The sequence below is a fragment of the Cricetulus griseus genome, chromosome 3 (assembly GCF_003668045.3).
Source record: "Cricetulus griseus strain 17A/GY chromosome 3, alternate assembly CriGri-PICRH-1.0, whole genome shotgun sequence".
NCBI lineage: Eukaryota > Metazoa > Chordata > Mammalia > Rodentia > Cricetidae > Cricetulus > Cricetulus griseus.
Genome location: NC_048596.1, coordinates 264737641 through 264762114, shown reverse-complemented (window position 1 = coordinate 264762114; position 24474 = coordinate 264737641). Strand labels below are relative to the sequence as shown.

The 24474-nt window shown below is 42.2% G+C and overlaps 1 pseudogene; it reads left to right on the top strand.

Annotated features, from left to right (window-relative positions):
- Positions 1-20477: 20477 nt before the first annotated feature.
- On the top strand, positions 20478-20577 carry LOC113835075 (annotated as a pseudogene).
- The last annotated feature ends 3897 nt before the right edge of the window (positions 20578-24474 follow it).

The window sequence follows — 24474 nt, the reverse complement described above, 5'->3', positions numbered from 1 at the left end:
GGCACAGCTCCACCGGCCTATCCAGCAAACCTGTCTGCCAGATTTTTGATTTCTGCCAGATCTTTTTGCTTTTTATTTTATTTTTTGTCTATGATTTCTTCTTTCACCGGCTCTGTTGTTCATGGCTTGTTTACTAAATACTGTGCCTTTCCAGGGCCCTCTGTTTCAATCTACTCTCTCCCTTTAAATCTCCTGTCTGTTTGCTACAATGTATGGATTTGAGATTACATTCTAGTTCCCCTTTACTGTTATCCAGTCCTGCTTGTCTCTGTACCTGTAATTTAACTTTACACTTGTCTAGCTCTATATACAATTTAAATTAAACTATACTAAGTCTCATATTTCTAAATTGCTATATATCTTTAAATGATGATAAAAGTTTAAAATCATAAAGGTCTATTTCAAATTAACAAAATATTTATACCACTCAGTCTATCCTATAAGCCATTTACAAAGGTACAGCTTTTATTACAAATAGGGATTTTTCTTTAACTAAAGGCAAACTTTTAACTGATGAGATACTAAACAGACAGCCCTCAAATGCTCAGAGATCTAGAGAATATGGCATTTAAAATGTTTTGTTAAAAAGCTTTTTATAACAAAGAGGCCAGCTGCTGGCCCACCCCATTTCCTCTGAGAAGACTGGGCACTAAAGAAGCTTCGTCTCGAGTCAGTGACAATGCTGGTCACTTAGCAACCCTGCCCTTCACCTCAACTGGTACAAAGTATTCCAGACCTTGGACAAGAGGACAACGGAATCGACTTTCCCGGCGTTGCTTGGGCCAACGGTAGGCGAGTCTTCCCAAAGTCTCTAATCCACAGGTCACAAGTTATCAGCAAGAAGGCAGGTGTCCTGCAGCCCGCTACTATGGATGGAGGACCTTGGGAATGGCTGTCCATGCAGCCTGCAGGCAAGTCTCTGTTATTCTTTAATCATTGATTCAGGTAAAATCTTATCCTTCTCAAGAACTCTGATGCTTTTGACGACTGATAGTCTTGCCAGCTTAAAGCAAAACAGATTCCAGTAACAGGTATTTTAGGGTTTATCTATGTAAAGATAGGAAAGTCTAACATGTATGAGAGTCTGAAAATGTAGTTATGAAGGCCTGAGGATAAAAAGGCGTAAATGGTGATAAAATGAGTTGAGACATTAAAAAAGAATAAAATATGTTCCTGATTTCTCTATTTCTCATGCTACTGTTCATAGTAAAGTTCAACAATACCACTATATGATCATAACTACAAGGTCAAGATTAAGATGCTTTTCATTGTCCAAAAAAAAAAAATCTGTCTATTTTTAAATGGTAATACTTTCAGCCAAGTTGCTTCTAACATGAATATGCTACTAATGTGTCTAATACTTATGTTTCCACAAACTCTAAGGATTCTTGTAAGTTCCAGGGAGCCGAATCAGATCCAAACAGGTCAGATTCACTCCAGGTAATATTCAATCTTTCCCTGGTCCCAAATTCCCTTCACTCATCTTGGGACACCTCGGGAACCCCTCCCTCATCTTACAATCTTCCCCTCAAGTGACAGGACCTAAGAAAAAAAATTTTTCTAAACTCAACCTTGTCTTCTGCTCTGTCAGCATCTTGCCAGGTCTAAGAGGCTCCAGGGAGTTCCATACAGCCTGGACTACAATGAAACAACCAGCTTCCCCAGGACGTGGCAGCACCCCAACCTTCTCGGGTCCCCCAAAGATGGTCAACGCCCCCCACGTCAGCAGGAAGCAGTCTTAAGAATTCGACGCCCTTATTCCTTAACCTGCCATGTCTAAACACCCCACCTTTTTTTAATAATAAGTAGAGGTGGGAATGAAAGGTTCAGGCATTATGCTGGCCTGCCCCTGTTACCTGGTGGAATCCACTCAGGCAATACCCTGGTCAGCCCAAGGTTCCATGGGAAAGAAGTCTGCACGCAGGTGCAGAGGACCCCTTTAAAAGATAGGCCCCTGCCCCTTTACGCTCTCTCTCTCTCTCTCCCTGTCTCTCTCTCTCCCCCTGTCTCTCTCTCTCCCCCTGTCTCTCTCTCTCTGTGCTCTCCCGTCTCTGTTTCCCCACTCTGTCTCTCTATGGCGACCGGCCATGGCGGTCAGCCATTACCCTGTTCCTCTTCTTAGTCTCCCCATTCTACCGGCCCTTATAATAAACTTATAGTCAATATGTCTGTCTCAGCAATTTCTCTTTTCTTCTTTTTAAACAAAACAATAACAGTCATCCCTGTGGATCCCCTAACATTTCCCCTGTGCCAGACCTCTCTCCAAACCTGTACTGTCTCCCTCTGTCAAGGCCTCTCCTTTCTTGCCCTCCTCTATTCTTCCCATCTCAGTCCTCCTGTTCTCCTCTCCCTCCCATTCTTCCTTTCCCACCTCCCTCCTCTCCACCCTGCCCCGTGCTCCCACTTTGATCAGGGGTTCTTGTCCCCCTCCCCTTCTTTGAGGGACTATGCAATCTTCTTTTGGGGTCCTCCTTGTTTCCTAGCTCCTCTGGCAGTGTGGATTGTAGACTGGTAATCCTTTGCTCTATGTCTAAAAATCATGTATGAGTGAGCACATACCATGTTTGTCTTTTTGTGACTGGGTTACCTCACTTAGGATGGTTTCTTCTAGTTCCATTCATTTGCCTGCGAATTTCAAGATTCCATTTCTTTTTCCAATGAATAGTACTCCATTGTGTAAATGTACCACATTTTCTCTAGCCATTCTTCAGTTGAGGGGCATCTAGGTTGCTTCCAGGTTCTGACTATTACAAATAATGAATGTCAGGAGCCATCCCTGGTCAGATATAAGTCTCCTTTACAAGAGGCCTGGTGACCTCCATGCTAAATTGCCAATTTAGTCAAGCACCCCACCCCTTAGGTTAGTGTTCGAGATAACCACAAGAAAGTTCCAGGACACCTGCCCAGGCCTGAGGGCATTTAACACCCATTCTTCCACCCTCCCTTACTTCCTCTTTCTTTACTTTCTCTTTAAAAACCCCTTGTTTATAATCAATAAAATTAGACCTTGACAAGGACGCTGCTTGGTCTCGCTTTTCTTTCTCGCCCATTTATTTTCAGGCTTAATCCCCCTCGGACCCACGAATTACAAGAACCCCGAGGGCTGGAGCAAATGAAGCTATGAACATGGCTGAACAGATGTCCTTGTTGTATGAATGTGCTTCTTTTGGGTATATACCTAAGAGTGGAATTGCTGGATCTTGTGGTAGACTGATTCCCATTTTCCTGAGGAATCTCCATACTGATTTCCAAAGTGGCTGTACGAGTTGGCACTCCCACCAGCAGTGGAGGAGTGTTCCCCTTTCTCCATGTCCTCTCCAACATAGACTGTTATTGGTGTTTCTGATTTTAGCCATTCTGACAGGAGTAAGATGGTATCTCAAAGTTGTTTTGATTTGCATTTCCCTGATGGATAAGGATGTTGAGCACTTTTTTATGTGTCTTTCAGCCATTTTAGATTCCTCTACTGAGAATCGTCTATTTAGTTCTGTACCCCACTTTTTAATTGGATTAGTTGTTTTGGTGACTAGCTTCTTGAGTTATTTGTATATTTTGGAAATTAGCCCTCTGTCAGATGTGGGGTTGGTGAATATCTTTTCTCATTCTGTGGGTTGTTATTTTGTCTTGTTGACTGTGTCCTTTGTCTTACAAAAGCTTCTCAGTTTCAGGAGGTCCCATTTATTAATCGTCGATCTCTGTGTCTGTGCTACTGGTGTTATGTTCAGGAAGCAGTCTCCTGTACCAATTCATTCCAGGGTACCACCTACCTTCTCTTCTAAGAGGCTCAATGTGGCTGGATTTATGTTGAGGTCTTTGATTCATTTGGACTTAAGTTTTGTGCATGGCAATAGACATGGACCTATCTGAAGTCTTCTACATGACTGCATCCAGTTATGACAGCACCATTTGTTGAAGAAGCTTTCTTTTTTCCATTGTATAACTTTAGCTTCTTTGTCAAAAATCAGGTGTTCATTGGTGTGTGGGTTAATATCAGGGTTTTCAATTCGATTCCATTGGTCAACCTGTCTATTTCTGTGCAAATACCAATCTGTTTTCAGGACTATGACTGTATAATAGAGCTTGAAGTCAGGGATGGCAATGCCTCCAGAAGTTCCTTTATTATACAGGGTTGTTTTGGCTATCCTGGGTCTTTTGTTTTTCTATATAAACTTGAGAATTTAGAACACCATTTTTTATTTTGTCTTCTGATGACTGTATTTGGTCTACGGCCATACCACCCTGATCATGCCTGAGCTCCTCTGATGGCTATATTTGTTAATTACTGATAGAAGCATATTGAGATCTCTGGTTTTAATTAGTGGATTATCTGTTTCTCCTTGTAGTTCTATTGGTTTTTGCTTCACTGTTTTGGCTCTGCTAGTAGGATTATACACATCAAAGACTGTTATGTCTTCTTAGAGAATTGACACCTTTATCCTTTTATAATGCCCCCTTTAAAAATATATATTAAGTTATTTATGTCTTTGATGTAAGATCTTGGGAATGAATAAAAAAGGGAAGGTGTGGCTTAATGATGATTCATTTGTATGTCAAGTTGACAAGGAGTCAGTCGTGCTGGCTGGTCCTAAGTCAATTTGACACAAGCTAGACTATCTGAAAGGAAAGACCTTAATTAAGAAAAATGCCTCCATAAGATCTTGCTGTAAGGCATTTTCTTAGTTAGTGATTGATGAAGGAGCCTATTATGGGTGGTGCCATCCCTGGGCTGGTGGTCCTGGGTTCTGTAAGAAAGCAAGCTGAGCAAGTCATGGTGAGCAAGCCACTAAGCAGCACCCCTCCATGGCCTCTGCTTCAGCTCCTGCCTCCAGGATCCTGTCCTGCTTGGGTTCCTGTCCTGACTTCTTTCCATGACAGAATGTGATGTGGAAGAGTAGGCAAATAAACTGTTTCCTCCCTAACTTGCTTTTGGTCATGGTGTTTCATTGCAGCAATAGAAACTCTAAGACAACATGCTATGTTATACATGTGGAGTTCCACCAAGTAGGTCTCCAGGATTGAATTCAGATCACTGGGAGTGGCAGCAAGCACCTTTGGTCATCTGAAACAACAAGAAAGAGCATGCCTCAAGAAAGCAGAAGGCAAGAACCAACTCCTGAAAGTTGTCCTCTGACCTCCACACACATACCATGGCCTCCACATGCCCACATTAACACACACAACACACAATAAAAAAATTTAAAAAAGAAATTCCTGATTTCCAGAGGAAATTATAGGACAAGTTTACCTAGCTGTGAACTCAGGTGAGAGGCTTAGATGAGAGGATTGTAAATTTAATGTCAGCCTGGGATATGTAGTGAGCTTGAGGCCTGGGATTTGCAAAGATTACTAAATATACTTAAATATCATACTACCTAAATATCTTCATGTGTCTTCATACATAAAAAATTATAATGATAAAAGGAAACCTCAGTAAGTTTGTCAAAATTTGAAAAATTTTCCCCCATATAAAAAAATCGAGCCACAGACTGTCGTGACCCGGCATGTTTCAGCCTTGACCCATGAGGTTCGGCCTGAGTGGGGGGGGTGTGGAACTGGAAGCTCCTAGCAACCCAGCGGTGATGAAGACCAAACACAGGAATCTTGTCATCTTAAAAGAGCTATCAGTTCCATGTTGTAGAACTAGAGTCATTTCTTTATTAGCCATCTTTTCTGCTGTTTCTTAACCATCCTGCCAATACCACGAGGGAACCATTTCTCTCTTTGTTCTCCTCTCTCCTCTGGTTGCTCGCCCCAACCTTCCTAACCTTCCGTCCTCACATGTTACTCACATACCTCTGATCCCCCTGCCCAGGTGCAGGCCTATTCAGATGCTTAGGCCCACAGAGATGCAAACTAGGAGGCATATTACCCTGAGGCCATGGTAAACAATAGTAGCCTTACTGGCATTAACAATACAATAGTGGGCTAGAGCTTTCCAGTGTTCCTGTTTAGTGAAACCCAAGGCTGGATCTCAAAATATTCCGTAGTGGAAATATTTTGGTCCCCCACAACAGACTGAAAGAAAATATTTGACAAAAGCCTGGGGTCTAGGATGAATAAATGATTCCTACAAGATGCTAAACACCCTCATGGAATGGCAAGTGATTGGTACAGACACACTGGAGTGAGCCATGAAAGGCTCTCAGTTTGTGAAGGTGTTTGGCATAATTAGTCACTAGGAAGAAAATGAAAATTACAATCTCACTACGATCTACTAAAATGGCTAATAACTAAAAAGATGGGCTGACAAGATGGCTTAGTGGTGATTGCAGCCTAGTGACCTGAGACCAATTCTCAGGACCCACATGGGGAAGGAGAAAATGGACTCTGACAAATTTGTCCTCTAAGATACACACACACACACACACACACACTTAAAGTGTAAAAAGCTAACTGAAAGGTTCAGGCATTATGCTGGCCTTCTCCTGTTACAGGCAGTACCCTGGTCAGCCCAAGGTTCCATGGGAACCAAGTCCACATGCAGGTGCAGAGGACCCCTTTAAAAGACAGATCCCTGCCCATTTACTCTCTCTGCTTCCTCTCTACTCTCTCTCTGCCTCCCTATCTCGGTCAGCCATTTACCCTGTTCTTCTCCTCTTCTTAGTCTCCCTACTCTGCCGGGCCTTATAATAAACTTATAGTCAACATGTCTCATGTCTCAGCATTTCTCTTTTCTTCTTTTTAAACAAAAGAATAACACTAACAGTACCAAGTATTAATGGGGACATGAAGCACTCTCTTCCAGGGCTACTGGGAATGTTAAATGGTGGAGCTGCTTTGAAAAAGCATGACACTGATATAAAAAGCTAAATATACATGAGATGACCCAGCCATTTCATCCTTATGCATTGTTTTTGTGTTTGTATTTTTTGACTTGTTTTTATTTGCATTACAAACAAGATTGAATTACATGACAACCCCAGTTCCCTTCTCCCTCCCTTCCTCCCCTACCACCCCCCCAACTAAAACCCTACCTATCACATACCCTTTCTTCTAATCTACACCTGACCCAACCTTTCTGCTCCCTCATGACCTCTGCATCCTTCCTCTTCTTCCCTTCTCATTCTCATAGCTCCCTCCACCCTCTTCCCATGCTCTCAATTTGCTCAGGGGATGGTGACCCTTTCCCCTTCTCCAGGGGACAAAGTTTGTCTCTTTTAGGGTCTTCTTTGTTTACTAGTTTCTCATCCTTATGCATTTTTTCTATGAGAAGTGAAAACATACATCTGCACCAAGATCTATGAATGAATATTAGTAGGAGATTTATTTATGATAGCCAAAATACTGCTGGGGAAGAAAAAAACAGATGTCCATAAGCAGAAAAAGAATAGAGATATCTGCTTACCAGACAAGAGAATACACCTCAGCGGTTAAGGTAAGGCACTTGAAACACATGCTAGAGCATAGATACACTTCAATACCGTTATGGTGTGGGAAACAAGAGGCCAGACAAAAGTGATTGAATCCTCCATAATTTCATTTAGATAAAACTGCAGAACTACGCTGCTAAATTTTTCCAGCCTCTGGCTACATACATCTGCTGAGCAATGAACTGTAACTCAATTATACTGAGAGATGTATTAGTTATTTTCTACTGCTGTGAGGAAACCAGGTCCAATCCAACTTCCAGGAGAAAATGCTTATTTGAGCTTATGGTCCCAAAGGAAGAGTCTCATCATGGCCGGGTAGCCATGGCAGCAGGAAGCCAGGACAGGAAACCGACTGATCACATTTAGTCCCACAAAAGCCAAGAGAGTGAACAGGAAGTGAGTTGAGGCTGTGAATTCTCAAAGCCTGCCCCCAGTGACATACACCTATGTTGTTGGTTGTTTTACTCTTTTGGCTCGTTTGGATTTCTGTCATTGGTCTTTTGGGGGCCCACCACCCAGGTCCCAGATAGATCACACATGGAGGCTTATTCTTACTTATAAAATCCCAGCCTTAACTTGGATTGTTTCTAGACAGCTTTTCTTATATTAATTATCCCAACTATCTTTTCCCCATGGGCTTTTTCCTTTTCTAACTTCTGTATATGTTACTTTCACTATTACTCTGTGGCTGGCTGGCTGGCTGGCTGGCTGGGTGGTGGGTGGGTCAGTGGCTAGCCCCTGGTGTCCTCCTCTCATTGTTCTCTTGTTCCTTCCTCTCAGATTTCTCCTATTTATTCGCTCTGCCTGCCAGCCCCACCTATCCTTTGTCCTGCCTTGCTATTGGCTGTTCAGCTCAGGTGTTTCAGACAGGCCAAGAATCACAGCTTCACAGAGTTAACCAAATGCAACATAAAAGAATGTAACATCTTTATATGATTAAATCAAATGTTTCACAGCATAAACAAATGTAACACACCTTAAAATAATATTCCATAACACACCTATAGCAAGACTGTATCACCTTCCCAAACTGTGCCACTAAGTGGGGACCAGGTATTCAAATACCTGTGTCTATGGGAGAGATTTTTCATTCAAACTGCCACACCATGTGTGTCAGATGCAAGATTTTGTATTAAAACAGAGTATGTGAATTGTCTCATTAACAGTTTTGTACTGATCGTATGCCAAATTAATAATATTTTGATATTCTGTAATATAGGAAATATGTTATTAGAATCAATTTAACTAACCAGTAGTGAACTAAGAATTAGATACATACAAATGATCTTCACACTAAGGAAAAGTAATTTTTTTTTCATATTTGTTCTTGGGGGGGGACTCTGTAACTTGAAAGTTTTCTCTTTTTCCTTCTGTTTAAAACTATACCAAAGCCAGGAATGATGGTGTACACCTTTAATCCCAGCACTGAGCCTTCTGCACTCAGGAGACAAAGGCAGGTGGATGTCTGAGTTTGAGGGCAGCCTTGTCTACAGCATGAGTTCCAGGACAACCTGTACTACCCAGAGAAAACAACAACAAACAAAAAAACAAACAAAAATCCTATCCATTAATTGTTAAGCTGGGTATGGTGGTACAAGCCTTATTTCTAACACTCAGCCTTCTGCACTCAGGAGACAGAGGTGAGCTGAGATCTGAGTCTGGGGCCAGCCCGGTCTACAGAGGAGTTCTATGATAGCCAGAGCTACACAGAGAAACCCTGTCTTGATACCCTGTGTGGCTGGCCAGAAGCTAAGAAGAGGTCAAAGCATGTAAAACCTCAGATTTTCTCATCCTGAGAGTGGCAGGCATTTGGCTGCTTGCCATTTGCTCAGGTGCCTAAAGACCCCAGCAGACAGATTTCTCCAGGTGCAGACCTGCCCCAGTATGCCAAAACATTCTTTTGTGGTGTTATTTAACATGAAATTATATTACTGTGAATAAAGTGTGGTTGTGTGGTTTTAACAAACAAGGAAGGAAGAGAAGAAAGAAGATAAGTTTACCTGTTGTCTTAGTTTGGGCTTTTATAGCTGTGAAGAGACACCATGATAATGGCAACTCTTTTTTTTTTTTTTTTTTTTTTAAGACAGGGTTTCTCTGTATTGCTTTGGAAACTGTCCTGGAACTGGCTCTGCAGACAAGGCTAACCTCAAACTCACAGAGATCCGACTGCCTCTGCCTCTGCCTCTGCCTCTGCCCCTGCCTGGCAGACCATGGCAATTCTTATAAAGAAAACATTTAATTGGGGCTGCCTTACAGTTTCAGAAATTCATCATGGCAGGGAGCATAATGTCATGCAGGCAGACATGGTACTGGAGAAATAGCCAGAGTCCTACATCCTGCAGGCAACAGGAAGTCAACTAAAGCCCTGGGTGATATCCTGAGCATAGGAAATCTCAAAGCCCACCCTCGAAGTGACACACTTTCTCTATCAACAAAGCCACTCCTCTGACAAAGGCACACCTCCTAATAGTGCCACTCCCTATGAGCACATAGGAGCCAATTACATCCAAACTACCCCACCTGTAGTCCTAGAGGAACAGCTCAGGGCTCAAGTGCTTGCCTGGCAAACATGAGGACCCATGTAAAAATGCTGGGCACAGTAACGTGGGCTTGGAATCCCAGCTCTGGGGAGGCAGAAACAGGTAGATCACTGGGGCTTGTTGGCCATCCAGCCTAACCTAAGTGATGAAGTCCAGGCCAACGAGAGACCCTGTCTTGGAGAAGGTGAATCGCATTCCTAAAGATGATACCTGAGGTTGTCCTCAGCTTCCATATACATGTGCACACCTGCACACACATGAACGTGAACATCTACACAGATGTATGCGTGCACACACACAGGTGTAATTCAAAATAAATGTATTGCCCTTGTCTGTGAACATCCCAGCTTAGGACACTGTCCAGTGTCAACTGTTTGCCCGAATATTGTAATTGGGCAGCTGACTGGAAGCCACTGCTGCCCAGAACAATGCAGACATGATTCACTGAGCCTAGGAAAAATCCAAATTCAAAATTGGAAGACTGGTGTGTATTGCTTTTTATGCTTTCATACCATCACAAAATAAGGGAGCATCCTTACTAAGTTCCAACATAAAACAGCACTCAGCTCACTTCACATTAGCTAAACCCAAAACATTTTCAATAATTTAAAGAGCTTAATTTAAATATTTCCTTTCTAATATGTGGTAACTCTAGAATCAAATGATGGAAAGAGCAGACATATAAACATGCTGGGTTAGAACATTTCTGATTGCTATGAAACTGTTCATTGGTGGTTGGGATAGTAAATGCCGTATGCTGAAAACCCACCTTGGGAAGCTAGAAGCGGTGATATTTCCCTCATGTGTGGCTGCCCAGCCTGGCCATTCGGCTCTCTTATCCTAACCCTGTTGTTGCAAAGGCTATTACATGTAAACAATAGTGTATATCAAGATTGACCATGTAAACTTAAATCCCCATCTTCGGTCTCCCCCCTACCCACACACACACACACACACACACACACACACACACACACACACACACACACTCATACACATATGCATTAATAATTTAAGAACAGAAATAATGTAGGAAGAGTTTTTCTGTGTCTTGTGATAAGCTCTGTTCTGCCAGCCCCTTCCCAAATAACCACTCAGAGACTTATTATTAATTACAAATGCTCGGCCAATAGCTTAGGCTTATTACTAACTAGCTCCTACAACTTAACTCATTTCTATTGATGTATGCGCTGTCCCAAGGCTTGTGTCTTTTACCTTGCCTGCATATCCTGCTTCCTCTCTGGCTGGCTGGCAACTCGTCTGACTCCACCCTTCTTCTTCCCAGCATTCTCTCTGCCCCAAAAATCCTGCCTAACCATCAGCCAATCAGCTTTTCATTAACAATAAGAGCAATATATATTTACAGTGTACAAATATTGTTCCACAGCAAAACAAGCTGACTGCACATTTGTAATCCCATCACTCAGAAGGAAAGCAGATTTCTACAAATTAGAGGTTAGCCTTGTCTACATAGCAAGACAAGACTAGCCCGAGCTGCATAGTGAGACCTTGTCTCAAAAAAAATAACTAATGTGCACCCCCCAAAATCTGAAGGAATACCCAAATGAAGAAATATAAAACTTTTAAGCAATATAAACTCATTTACTAATGTTCCATGAGTGTTCCTCTTATTTTTGCTAAAATAGCAATACTCTGATCAACGGCTATCACCAGGAAACATCATACACTTGGAAAAACTTGGCTCTGGCCTCCATTGTAACCAGCCAACTTCATTATACTTTCAGTCTAATAATTATAGATCTTATTAACAAAGACGGGTTTAATAACATAAAAATAAGAGACACTGCAAATTGCATGCTCTCCTAAGGGCGTAGACTTTCACACGTCTCACATACCAATATGCAAAACATGATTTTTGTTTGTTTAACTCAGGCAACTGGAGTTTCTAAATACAGCCAAAGCCTGCAATTTCATAGTGATGTAAGCTGTACCTTCTGAGCTTTGAGGAGATGAAACGGTTCAACACAAGGGTGTCATGGCATTTCTTTCATCCTTACACACAAGTCAGTCTGTGGATAACCAACACAGAAATACATTTAAGAGTTCCCAGGCAGTAACCTACCTTTTTTACTATTATGAGGGTAATTGTGTTCATTCTAGAGACACATACAAAAAGAGAGTATATAAAAAAAGGAAATCACTTAAAATCCCACAGCCTAAAAAAACTCAGCTTGTTAATACTTCTTTTTCTTTTTCAATTTTATATTACAATTTATTCCGTGTGTGTGTGTGTGTGTGTGTGTGTGTGTGTGTGTGTGTGTGTGTGTGTGTTGAGAAAGAACAGGCTTACACATGTCTGCGCATTCCACAGCATGGTATGGTGTGGAGGTCAGGAGACAGCCTGCAGGAGTCAGTCCACTCCTCCTAGCATGTGAGGCTCAGGGACAGAACTTATGTCTTCAGGCTCGGTGACAGGTGCCTTTGCCCATCCTGTATTTCACTGGCTCATAATTGTTAATAATTTGGTCTATTTATTCCACTGTTTTACAACAAATTTCGCAGAGTTGAGATAATTTTGTACCACTTGTATGCACCCTTTTTCATTAATGTAAACCTGTGCAATTGGAGCACTTTTTGCTTTTATTCAAATTTTGGGAAACATATTTTTAATAGATGTCTTCCACAGTACGAGTTCCTGTCGGTTACTTCATCATTCCTTATTGGTGGACATTTAGATATCTCATTTTCCCACGTTTATCAAAAATGCTTGCTTCCTGGTGTAAGCCTGGAAGCCCAGCTACTATGGAGGTTGAGGTACCACACACACACACACACACACACACACACACACACACACACACACAAAGCCAGCCTGGGCAGCTTGGTGAAATCCTGTCTCAAACTAAAATAAGATTGGAGGATATAGATCTGTGGTAGAGCTCTTGCCTAGCATCTTCTTGTTCTGGGTCCAACCTCCAGGACTGCATAAACAACAAAACAAGAAGGCTGGGGGAACTGGACAGTGGTTAAAGAGTTTGCAGTGATAACATAAGGACCAGAGTTCAAATCTCTAGAACCCAAGTATATGTCAGGTGGGTGTGACAGCCTGCCTGTAATTCCAGCCTCCTTGGAAATTGGAAACAGGGATTCCCAGAGCAATCTGGATAGCAAGACTAGCCATATCAGTGAGTCCTGTGTTTGATTAAGAGCCCCTGCTTCAATGAGTGATGCAGAAGAGTGATCCAAAATGATGCTGACATTAGCCTCAGTCCTCCACAGTCAGGCAGGTTAACACAAACATATATATGCAGCCCCACACATGTGCACCTACACACACGCATACAAACACACACACACACACACACACACACACACACACACACACACACACGTGCGAAATTGGAAAAGAAAGGGAAAGAAACATGACACAAATATTTATCTACATTTACACTGTGAACTTGGGCCCAGGCCTGTGAAGATGACATGTAGAATGGCTTCCTATTGACTGAGGCATGTCTTTGAGGAATCTTAAGCATTCATCCTACAGAACTACAAAGCTGAATAATCTGAGTGTGTTTAGAGCTCTTAGTACATACTGGAAAATGGCTTTTCCAGAGGCCATTCCAGGCCATAGTCTTCTACTAACACAGGACCACAGTACCTGCTTCACGATGCCTTGAGCAATACGTGTGTGCATATTTTAGGGTAAAATTATCTGCATATATTATTTTTGATTTATGTTAGTAGGCTACTTGTGAGTTTGAACACACTCCCCAGGCATGATAACTCTTGATGCAAGATGTATACAAAATAAATCTCTGCAGAAAATTTACTTGCCTCTGAATCGACGTGGTGGCTAATGGAGAGTTTATTTTTAATATTCAATCATGACTTCAATTCTTGAGCCAATAATAATTGATCTCTTGCTTTGTGGTGGTGGGATTAAGGTTTATTGATTTTATTTTATGTGTTTCAGTGTCTTGCCGCATACATGTATGCCACCTGCGTGTCTGGGGCCTGTGGAGGTCAGAAGAAGGTATTGGATCCCTGGATCTGCAGTTACAGGCTGTTGTCAGCTGCTATGTGGGTGCTGGGAATTGAACCTCAGTTACAGCAACAGGAGCTCTTAACCATGGAGTCACCTCTCCAGCCCCAGTGGTGGGTTTTGATATTAGTTTTGCTGCCATCCTTGGTTTTCTTTCCTTTTTCAGGCATGGTCTTGCCATCCTCCACATCCCTAGTGCTGGGTTTGCAGGAATGCACCACCACAGTCAGGAGCTTAGGAAATAGAGAACACACCAGGCTCAGCCAAATGCACCATTGGACTAAAGGTGTTTACCACAAGCACAACACCTTGATTCTATCATCCCTGAGACTCACACATTAGAAGTGGAGGGTGGGGACAGGGGATAGGACATGGAAACCCTCTTGCAATTTGTTTTCTGACCACACAGGAACATGCACACATAAATAAATAAATAAATACATAATGCATAAATAAAGAATAAATAAGTAAATAAATAAATATTTTTTATAAAAAGGCTCATGGGGAAATGCAATAAATAAATAATGGTTTAGCTAGTGGAGTTTCTGAGAATGTAGAACTAGAGAAAAGAACTTGCATTTTTACATGTTGACGGCAAGCAATCACCTGTTCCAACCGGGAGGCTTTTCTTCATCGATTTCTCTGTGCGTTGCACGAGCTTCGGAGCTAGATATGACATTAACAGCAGCTTGATTTTCCATTGTAATATTCCTCTTTACAAGAATCACTCGCTTGCTCACGATTGCCTCCTTAAAGGGCAGCAGTTTATTTTTAACATTCAAATTACATAATTTCATGTGATTTCCTTTGAATTTTCAATACACTCTAATGGAAGACAGATGTGGGTAAGAAAACACAGTCAACAGAAGCAAAAATTCCCAGCCACACTTTAGTCCATAGAACGCAGGAGTCCCGGAGCAAGCGCTACTTCAGCCCTAGAGACTAGGTCAATGACTTTTCCTACAGACCTCCCTGCACTGCTGTCTACACAACTTCTCTTTTAAGCGCACGATGGTACTGCCAATTACACATTGTTATCCGCATTCTGTAGATGAAGAGACTAGAGATCCAAGAGGCCAGAGCCAGGATTCCCTATCTTCATCTTCTCTCAGGATCTGGGTGTGCTCGTTTATAGTTTTCCTTATTTATTTCAATGTGGGTGTGTGTGTTGGTGGGGGAGCTCGTGTGTGGAGGACGGAGAATGACTTTTGGGAGGGATCAAATTCAGATTGTCTGGGTGGCAAGCACCTTCACCTACTATGCAACCTCACCAGTGCCACTATACTTTTTCTTTTCAACAAAATATTCAACAAAATATTACACAAAGAATGTGTGGAAATATACCGCATCCAAACAGAACAAGCCTCATTCCATTCACTAGCCTCTTGCTCATGCCTTCAAAACCCCCATGTGTGCATCTCCTGACCTAGCCCAACCACTCCCCAGAATTTCACATTACCAGCTGCTCACTTGCTCTCCTTTGTCATTTTGGGTGATTGTCTGTATGATTGCTTTAATGTTGTCTGTCTCATATGTTTTGGAAACCATTGCCTTACTCAGAAATCTCTCTGTAACCGGAGGATAGCAGGAGCTCAATGGTCAGCTAATTGGGACTAAACAGCAAGTTCTGGGTTTGGTGAAGAGATCCTGTCTCAAGAAACTAAAGTAGAACATGACAGATGATATTCAGAGCTGACTTCACTCTCTCTCTCTCTCTCTCTCTCTCTCTCTCTCTCTCTCTCTCTCTCGTACGTAAATGCAATTTCTGTCATTCTTTGAACCTTTGTTTCTGGCCTCCTATGTTACATAAAGCTTATTTCAAATAAATTTGTTACGCTGTTCTCTTGTTAATCTTCTTTTGTCATAACTCTCAGTGGTAAATCCAGTGATGGGCAAGGAAAGAAATTTCTTCCTCTCCAATTGTCAAATGGGGTGAAGAAAAATATGCTTGTCCTGTACAGCATTTGGGTGGGATCACAGAGTGTCTGCTTTTCACTGAAAGCCAAATGTAAGTGGGCATCCTGCCTTTATCTGCCTACCCTCTTGTGAGAGAGGCACCAGAACACCAACTGCCAACAGCCCTGGAAGGTGATTAGCCATTTTGTGATATTTTCTCCGAGGTCAGGGGTTCACTGCGTGACTTTGAACTTTGCCAGCTGTGGTTTTCTTCTTTTCAAGACAAGGAACATAGAGACTTCCTCAAAAGACTTAAGCACTTTAGGGGATGTACTGTACCCCCAGCACTGGGAAGGCTGAGGGGAAAGAAGTCCCTCCCACCAGGTCAAGGACAGCTTGGGTTACAGAGTGTAAAGCCAGCCTGAGCTATGGAGGAAGATGCTGTCTCAAAAACAAAAACAAACCGTAACAAAAACACACATACATAGCCTCCTCTGCTATAACAGAATAGCTTGCATATAGACTTGATAGGCCAAGAAGTAACATAATTTACAAATAAGTTATAGATGCAAATGAATCTGGAGAAACCCTAAAAATCCAAGCTGCTATGGTCCCCAGTGTCTGCCTCTGAAGTGTGGAACCAGGAACTGTGTGTGGAGAGCAGAGCTGGGAATCCCGGCAGAAACTGACCCACAGCGAGAAGTTTTCCCCTGGCGTTTCTGATGGGTCGTTCAGTCTTTTCCCCAGCCACTGGCTGTGTATTCTTTTCACTCCCGGGCTCAGAAAAGTACACGGCCACTGGAAAACTTTAACATACATTTTTCTTTTTTATTTGATTTATATTTTTTTATACCCATGATGAATTCAGGTTATAGAATTTAATTCCAAAAAGGAAAACTCCCGGATATCTGCAGCAGAGTGGTGTTTTGAGGAAGACAGCAGCATGCCCCTCCCTCCGCCTCACAAATGAGGAACTAACTCTTGCCACCAGCTTGGAGTGAGGAACTGCAGCAACTGCCCGACGCCAGCAGCTGGTGACAGTGTCCTTTGGCAGCTGGCGTGAGCTGCAGTGCCCCCTGGAGGACTCCAGATACGCAACGAAGTGTCAAGACTGCGTCCTGGGCACCGGGTCTCAGGCTGCCTAGGTCTGCCCTCTGGTGGCAATAAAGACTAATTACATGTCAAAACAAACTCAGTGAGTACAAGAAACATCTTACATGTGGGTGGGAGACCAAGTCTCTACTTTTTTGGATTTCTGCCCTCTAAGCCAGTGGTCCCTTAGATATAAGAAACATGAAAACAATACACACAGATGCACTTCACATTCAAGTCTTGTCTTATGAAACTTTTGGTCCAAATTTGAGATTTATGAAATTGTGAGAGAAAATGGGAATTTTCTTTTAATATCCTATGTTAGTACCACCTGTCTCCAACCACCTTAAATTCCTCTCTTGGCCCAGCCTGTCTCCTGTCTCCTCCTCCCTAGTGTTGGGATTAAAGCTATGAGCTCTATTTCTCTTTTTAGACTGATTCACGCTCATGTAGCCCAGGCTGGTCTTGAACTCACAGAGATCCATCTGCCTCTGTCTCCTGAGTGCTGGGATTAAAGGTGTGTACCACCATTGCCTGGACCGTATGGCTGTGGCTAGCTTTGCATTCTGATCTTCAGGCAAGTTTTATTTGTTAGATCATAAACAAAATACCACCACACTATATGAGATTGTTGTTGTTTTAAATTCAATTGTGAAGTTCTCAGACATGGACTTTGTAGATGCCTGTGTCTTGTCTCAGTGTCAAAATGTTGGACATGTGTGGTGAAGGGAGAGAAGTGGGTTATAAAACTAGCTGTAATTACGGATAAATCTGTGTGACTGAAGAATGAACAAGTGCCCTGCGCTGTTCTCAGTGTAGATGGGGAGACTGAGTTGTTCTCAGTGTAAACAGGGAAACATTTCTCTATAGTAACAGCTCTGTAATTCCATATTGAAGGTGAAAATGACATCCAAACAATTTTGATAATTTAGACTTCCCCAAGCTGTGTTAGAGTTCCAGGGAAACTTTTCAAATGTATTTCCTGATGATGAGGACACAGAGAAATTGAAGCCTGTATGCATTGCTAATGGAATTATGAAACGTTGCAGGTACCATGGAAATCATTTTGGCATTACGTCAACAATTTGGATGTAGAATTACTATAAACTCCAGCAATTCTATTCTTAGGTACATACACCCCCAAAGAAATAAAAAAAAATGTGTCCATAGACAAAAACCTGTCCATGAAACTCTCATAATAGCACTAGACACAACAGCTAAAGATAACAACAACCCAAATGTGTAAGAATGTCTGTCCAATGGGATATCCCTGAGCCAAAGGGAAAAGAAGCACAGACATGTGCTACAAGGCAAAAGAGGCCAGACATAAAATATTATGTTGTATGATTTTTGTTTATGGAAAATATCCAAAGTAGGCAAGTCTATAAAGAAAAAGATTAGTGGTTTCCAGGACCTAGAAGCAGTCTAATGGATACAAGCATCTTTGGGGGGCAGTGAAATACTTTGGGACTAGATGTTAGAGATGTTTGCACATCTCTTTGGTTGTGCTAAATGCCATTGAATTTTACACGGTTGTGTGTGTGTGTGTGTGTGTGTGTGTGTGTGTGTGTGTGTGTGTGTGGTTTTATGCTCTGCAACTTTTACCACAATGATGAATTAAAATTTAAAATGGCTTTAAAGTCTTTTTTAATGACCAATAACTTTAGAAATGACTTCTAGCTGAAGAGGAAATGAAAAGAGCATTGCAGTTTGAACAATGTCCACTTTAGTCAGCATAATGTAAAGGTTTGGTTTTCCTGAGTTAGCTGCACTTAAATTGTGTCCAACCTTTAATGGTTTTTTTTCCAGCATTTAACATTATGAATATTCCTGCAATGTATTCATATGGTTATAGTTGTGGAAATAATAAAGTTTTGTGAAAGGCTTAAATAAAAGAAAATAGTCTCACTGTGTGAGCCTCGCAGGCTTTGTGCGGTACATCTAATTAAGAGAAACTTTCTTTAGGCTGGGGAGCTGGTTCTGGGGGTGAAGCACTTCTTCACAGGCATAGAGACCTGAGATTAGCCCCCCAGGACCTCATACAAGATAGAGACACTTGCCATGAAGCCTAACAACCTGGGTTTGAACCCAGACACCCACATGGTAGAAGGCAAGAGCTAACATCTACAAGTTGTCCCCTGATCCCTACACAAGTGCCACATGAGTGTAATGTGTGCAGTGTTGTGATGACGTGAGCACAAATATGCACAGCACACGAACACACACACACACACACACACACACACACACACACACACACGAACACACACACTAAAAAATGCAAAAGAGAAAGAAAAGGGGGAGGGAAGCCTGTAACTCCAGTGCTGAAGGCTGAGAGTGGGGAATGTTAGGAGCTGCCGGCCTAGCCAATTGGTGAGCACCGGGTTCAGTGAGAGGCTGTCAAAAACAAAAAAAGTTGAAACAGAGAAAGGTGCCCTGAAAATGGGTGTTTCATTCTAATTCCTGATTCCATAGATCCTAAGATGCAAATGCACTTTAAATTAACTTTTCTTGTTGCTGTCACCAAATGAAGCAGGAGAGGAAGGGCTGACTTGGGCTCCTGGTTTATGGAGACACAAATCCACCAAGGTGGAAAATAAGTGGAGGCACTGGTACATCAACAAACTATTTGAGTGAATGGAGTACATGGGTCCGGAAATATCATTAATTATGAGATTATAAGTTCTTTTAGGGAAAGGACTATCACACATGCCTTATATATTTTTGTATCCTCGTTGGTTTTTGTAAGTTTTTAGTAAATATTTATTAAAGGAATTAAGTTTAAATATGCTTACTTTTAAGTAAGAAATTGTAGTCAGATGTGGTGGTGCATGCCTTTAATCCCAGAATTCAGGGGAAGAGACAGGTAGATCTATATGAATTCAAAGCCAGCTTGAGCTATAGCAAATTCCAGGCTGGCCAAGGCTACATAGTAAGACCCTGTCTCAAAAACAGAAGTGAGACATTGTACACATTTTAATGCTTGGAACCCTGGGTGATTTTTTAAAAGAATATAAATGTTTAAGAATACTTAGAAAACAGTTATCATATTTGCTCAACCCTAAGATCTTGACTGTTTCTTTTATGTCCTGCGGAGACAGACATGCTGCCACTTGGAACCTAGTTCTTTTATGTCACTAGGCTTTTTATTCACATTTATTGAGATGGCTTCTAAAGAATTTTTTTTCGGAAAGCTATTTTATATTGCTTACATATGCATATTAAAAAAACAAGAAAATCAAAGCTCTTTCACATTCAGAGTCCAATTTTTCAGGATTTTTTAAATATGATAGTCATTGATTTCCATGTTTTTAAATCAAGAATGGCCCAGCCTACTTGGGTGAGTGCTTGCCTGACATACATGAAGCCCTGTGTTTGATTTCCATCATTGCATGAAGTCAGGTGTGTGGAGCCCACTTATAATTCCAGCACCCAGGAGGTGGGGGCAAAAAGATCAAGAATTGGAGATCATTCTTAGCAATATCACAAGTTCAAGGGCAGCCTAGGATACATGAGGTCCTATTTTAAAAAGAAAATGAAATCAAGATAGTTTCTAAAAGAATATCCCAGGGCTTGCTTAGGCAGCATAGATACTAAAATTGGAACTACAGAAAAATTAGCATGGCCCCTGCTCAAGGAGGACATGCAAATTCATGAGGCATTCCATATTTTTCTGAAAAGAAAGTTGGCTTTGCCCATCTCTTACTTACAAAATAAAAATAAAAATCTTGATGTTAAATACAATGTTTCAGGAGTTGGAAAGATGGCTCAGCAGTTAAGGACATTTGATACTTTTCCAGAGGACCCCGGTTCAACACCCAGAACGTACATGGGACTCACAATTGTCTGTGTCCCAGTGCCAGGGGTTCCCAACACTCTATCTGGCTTCTGAGGGCACTGCATACATGTGGTACACAGATATACATGCAGACAAAACACCCAAACACATTAAGTTATGTGGTAATATTTGTTTATGATCTAACAAATAAAGCTTGCCTGAAGATCAGAGTGCAAAGCTAGCCACACTAGTTAGCCACAGAGGCCAGGCAGTGGTGGCACACACCTTTAATCCTAGCCCTCGGAAGACAGAGGCAGACAGATCTGTGTGAGTTCAAGGCCACACCCTAGACTACATGAGATTGAATCTGTCTAAAAGAGAAACAGAGCTCACACAAGAGTGATCCCAGCACTTGGAATGAAATGCTTTTAATCCCAGCACTGGGGAGGTGAAGACAGCAATGATATGGCTGGGCAGAGAGAGGACTATAAGGCAGGAGGAGAAAAGAGAGATGCGGTCTAGGCAGAAGGCAGTCTGAGGAGCAGTGCAGTCTGAGGTCAGGATCGCCCCTGTGGTCTGAGCATTGGTAGAGGTTAGAACTCTCTGGAGGCTGGCCGCTTTGCTTCTCTGATCTTCAGCATGAACCCCAATATCTGTCTCTGTTTTTTTAACTATTATTATTATTAAGAACAATTAGAATTAGTGCTACAAAGTTAAATTAAAAGGTTGTTGCACTCTTGTCTATGGGGTATTTTCTCCGGGCATTTGACTTTTTAAAAATTATTTTACTATTGTATGTGTATTGTCTGTGTTTGTCTGTGTGTATGTCTGTATACCACATGCATGCCTGGTGCCTGCCAAGGAAAGAAGAAGGCATCAGATCTCCTGGAACTAAAGTTACAGGCAGTTGTGTGCACTGTGTGGCTTCTGGGAATCACACCCAGGTCCTTTGTAAGAGCAGCCAGGGTTCTTAACCACTGAACCACCTCTCTGCCCCAGTTTAATGCTTTTGATGTACATGTGAAGGCAATGACTGCCACATCATGAAAGCTGCCTGACCTCAGTGACTGTCATAGGGATGCTGACTTCAGTGACATCAACATTAGAAACATTTTGTTATGATTTGGTGTAAAATGTTTCCCATGGCCTTTGAATATTTGATTCCCGTTTGGTTTGGGAAATTGTAGAAACATTGGAGGTGAGGTCTAGCTGGAAGAAGAGGATCTTTGGGGTCCAGGCCCTGAGGTATATGGCCTAGCCGTTTTATCTGTCTTTTCTGCTTCCTGTTCTGACAAAATGTACAGAGGTGGAGTCCCAACAGCATGATTCCCCTGCCACCACATGTTCCACACCACTGGGAACTTATAGTCTCTCAAAGCATGAGCCAAACATTGCATCACAGTTTCCTCTGATATTGAAACATTTCGAGGAGCAGGGAGTCTCCTTAAGCAACATTTCATCCAGTAGGGATGCTCCTTAAACAAGAAGGTAAACAAGATAGCTTTAGGAAGTCCCTGAAACTAACCAGATTCACTAGGCTCCTTCCTACAAAAGTAAGCAACAAAAGCAGAGAGTCTCTCTCAGAAGAGCAGAGCAAAGGCTGCAAAGAAGACTGAAACCAGACAAGCTTCCTAGAAGAGGTTTAGACCACAGTCATTTGGAAAGAACACACTCCAACCTGTTGATCCGCCTGCACGCTGTGTGGGGCGTATGCTCACCAGTGTTCGTGAACTATCACCCATGTTGGAGTGGGCTTTGGGGATGCAGCTGTCTGTAATGGCATTTTTGCTTCTCTAAGTAGCCCCTCCCCCATTGTCTTAGTTTGGGTTTCTATTGCTGAGAAGAGACACCATGACCACAGTAACTCCTATAAAGAAAAACATTTAATTGGGGCTGGCTTACAGTTCATAGGGTTAGCCCGCTACTGAAATGATGGGACATGGCAGTGTGCAGGCAGACATGGTGCTGGAGAAGGAGCTGAGAATTCTACATATTGAACCACAGGCACCCAGAAGTTAACTATGTGCCACACTGGGCATACCTTGAGCGGATGAAAACTCAAAGCCTGCCCCCACAGTGACGCACTTCCTCCAACAAGGTCACACTTAATATAGGCCACTCCCTATAGGCCAAGCTCTCAAACACATGAGTCTATGGGAGCCATACCTATCCAAACCACCACTCCCATACTCCTGTAAGTAATCTCAATAAAACTCATTGGTTCACCAGGTTGGACTTTGGTGGTATCTGTACTTTGGCCTGTCATGGATTCCCTATCTGGAGTGAGTAGAAGTGCATGTTGTGTCTTCCCAGGAAATGTTTTGTCTCACAACACCAAAACAAATCCTTCTTCCTCCCTGAGGTGGCTTCTTGTCAGGTACATGGTCACATCAATGTAAAAAGGACATGCTGTGTTTGATAACCTTTAGGATAAGGAACCCACAATACTCATTTTCAATGGTTATGATGGTGTGTATTTTAAATAATTCTCAGGTCTTTTGCTTTGTCTATGATTATGGAATAGGCCAACTCGTTACTCATGGCAGTTGATCTATTTCACATGAAAAAGTTTCCAGACCTGTTCTGGGGACTGGGAATACAACAGAGAAGAGAACTATCCTACTATGGTGGAACTTATATCCTAAAAGGAGGATATTTTAAGATTTTATTTTAGATTTTTATTTTTGTGTACATGTGTCTGTGTGTAAGTATGAACATGTAATTACGTGCAGGAGCACCTGAAGAAGGCCTTGGATCCCTTGGAGCTATAATTATAGGCAGTTGTGGGCCATCCAACGTCGGGGCTGACAAATGAGCCCTGGTCCTCTGTGAGAGCAGCAAGCGCTCTTAACGCTGAGCCATCTCTCCAGCCCTAGAAGGTATTTGATAAGAATGGATGAGGAAATAAGTATTATACTAAATAATGACAAGGACTGGGAAAGAAAAATAACTGGAGACTGGACAAGGACTACGACACTTGCAAAGGAGGTTGAAGTTTGACACAAGAATACAGGAGGCTTTCACCGGAAAGACCTGGGGAAAGTAGAGAACTGAAGACAGACTATTCTGGAGCACCAGGCTTGCAGAACGGCAAAGGCCTGGAGGGAGAGCCCTGAGTGTTGAGGAAGGGGTAAGACAACCAGTGGAACTGCAGTGGAGAAAACAAAGATGGGGGCTGTAGGTGACGGAGTCAGGGGAGTGAGGAGTAGCCAGGCCCAGGAACCGGATATGACCTTCGTTGTTCGTGACAACATTTTGGCGGCTGTGTTAAAAGGGGGCTGAGAAGAAGGCCAGAGGAAGAAAGATCAGTAACAAAAGATCAGTAACAGAAGGAAGCTGTTGTAACAAAATCCTAAGGCTGGGTAATTTTAAAAACAATAGAAATTTATTTCTCACAGTTCTGCATCCTAGGAAACCCAAAATCAAAGTATCTGCAGATACTATGTCTGCTGGAGGTCATATCGGCCGAGGGTCTATTTCTCATTGGTGGATCATTCTTTGTACCCATGGGACAGAAGGCAGTACACAAGAGCCACCTAGTTCCCTCCAGCCCCCTTTGATTTGTGCGAGTGTGTGCGTGTTTGCGTGACACATAATTACCCTCAGAAATAAGGTGTTTTAGGAAAAAGGGTCTTGAGCCCATGATTGGGCTGCAAGCTGGGAGTGGAACATTAGAAGAAAGAGACTTTACATAGAAAACAACATCATGGGCTTAAAGGGGAGGAGAGACTTTCTCTTAAAACCTGGAGAGAAACTTCATCATGGGTAAGAATAAGAGATGGAGCAGGGGAG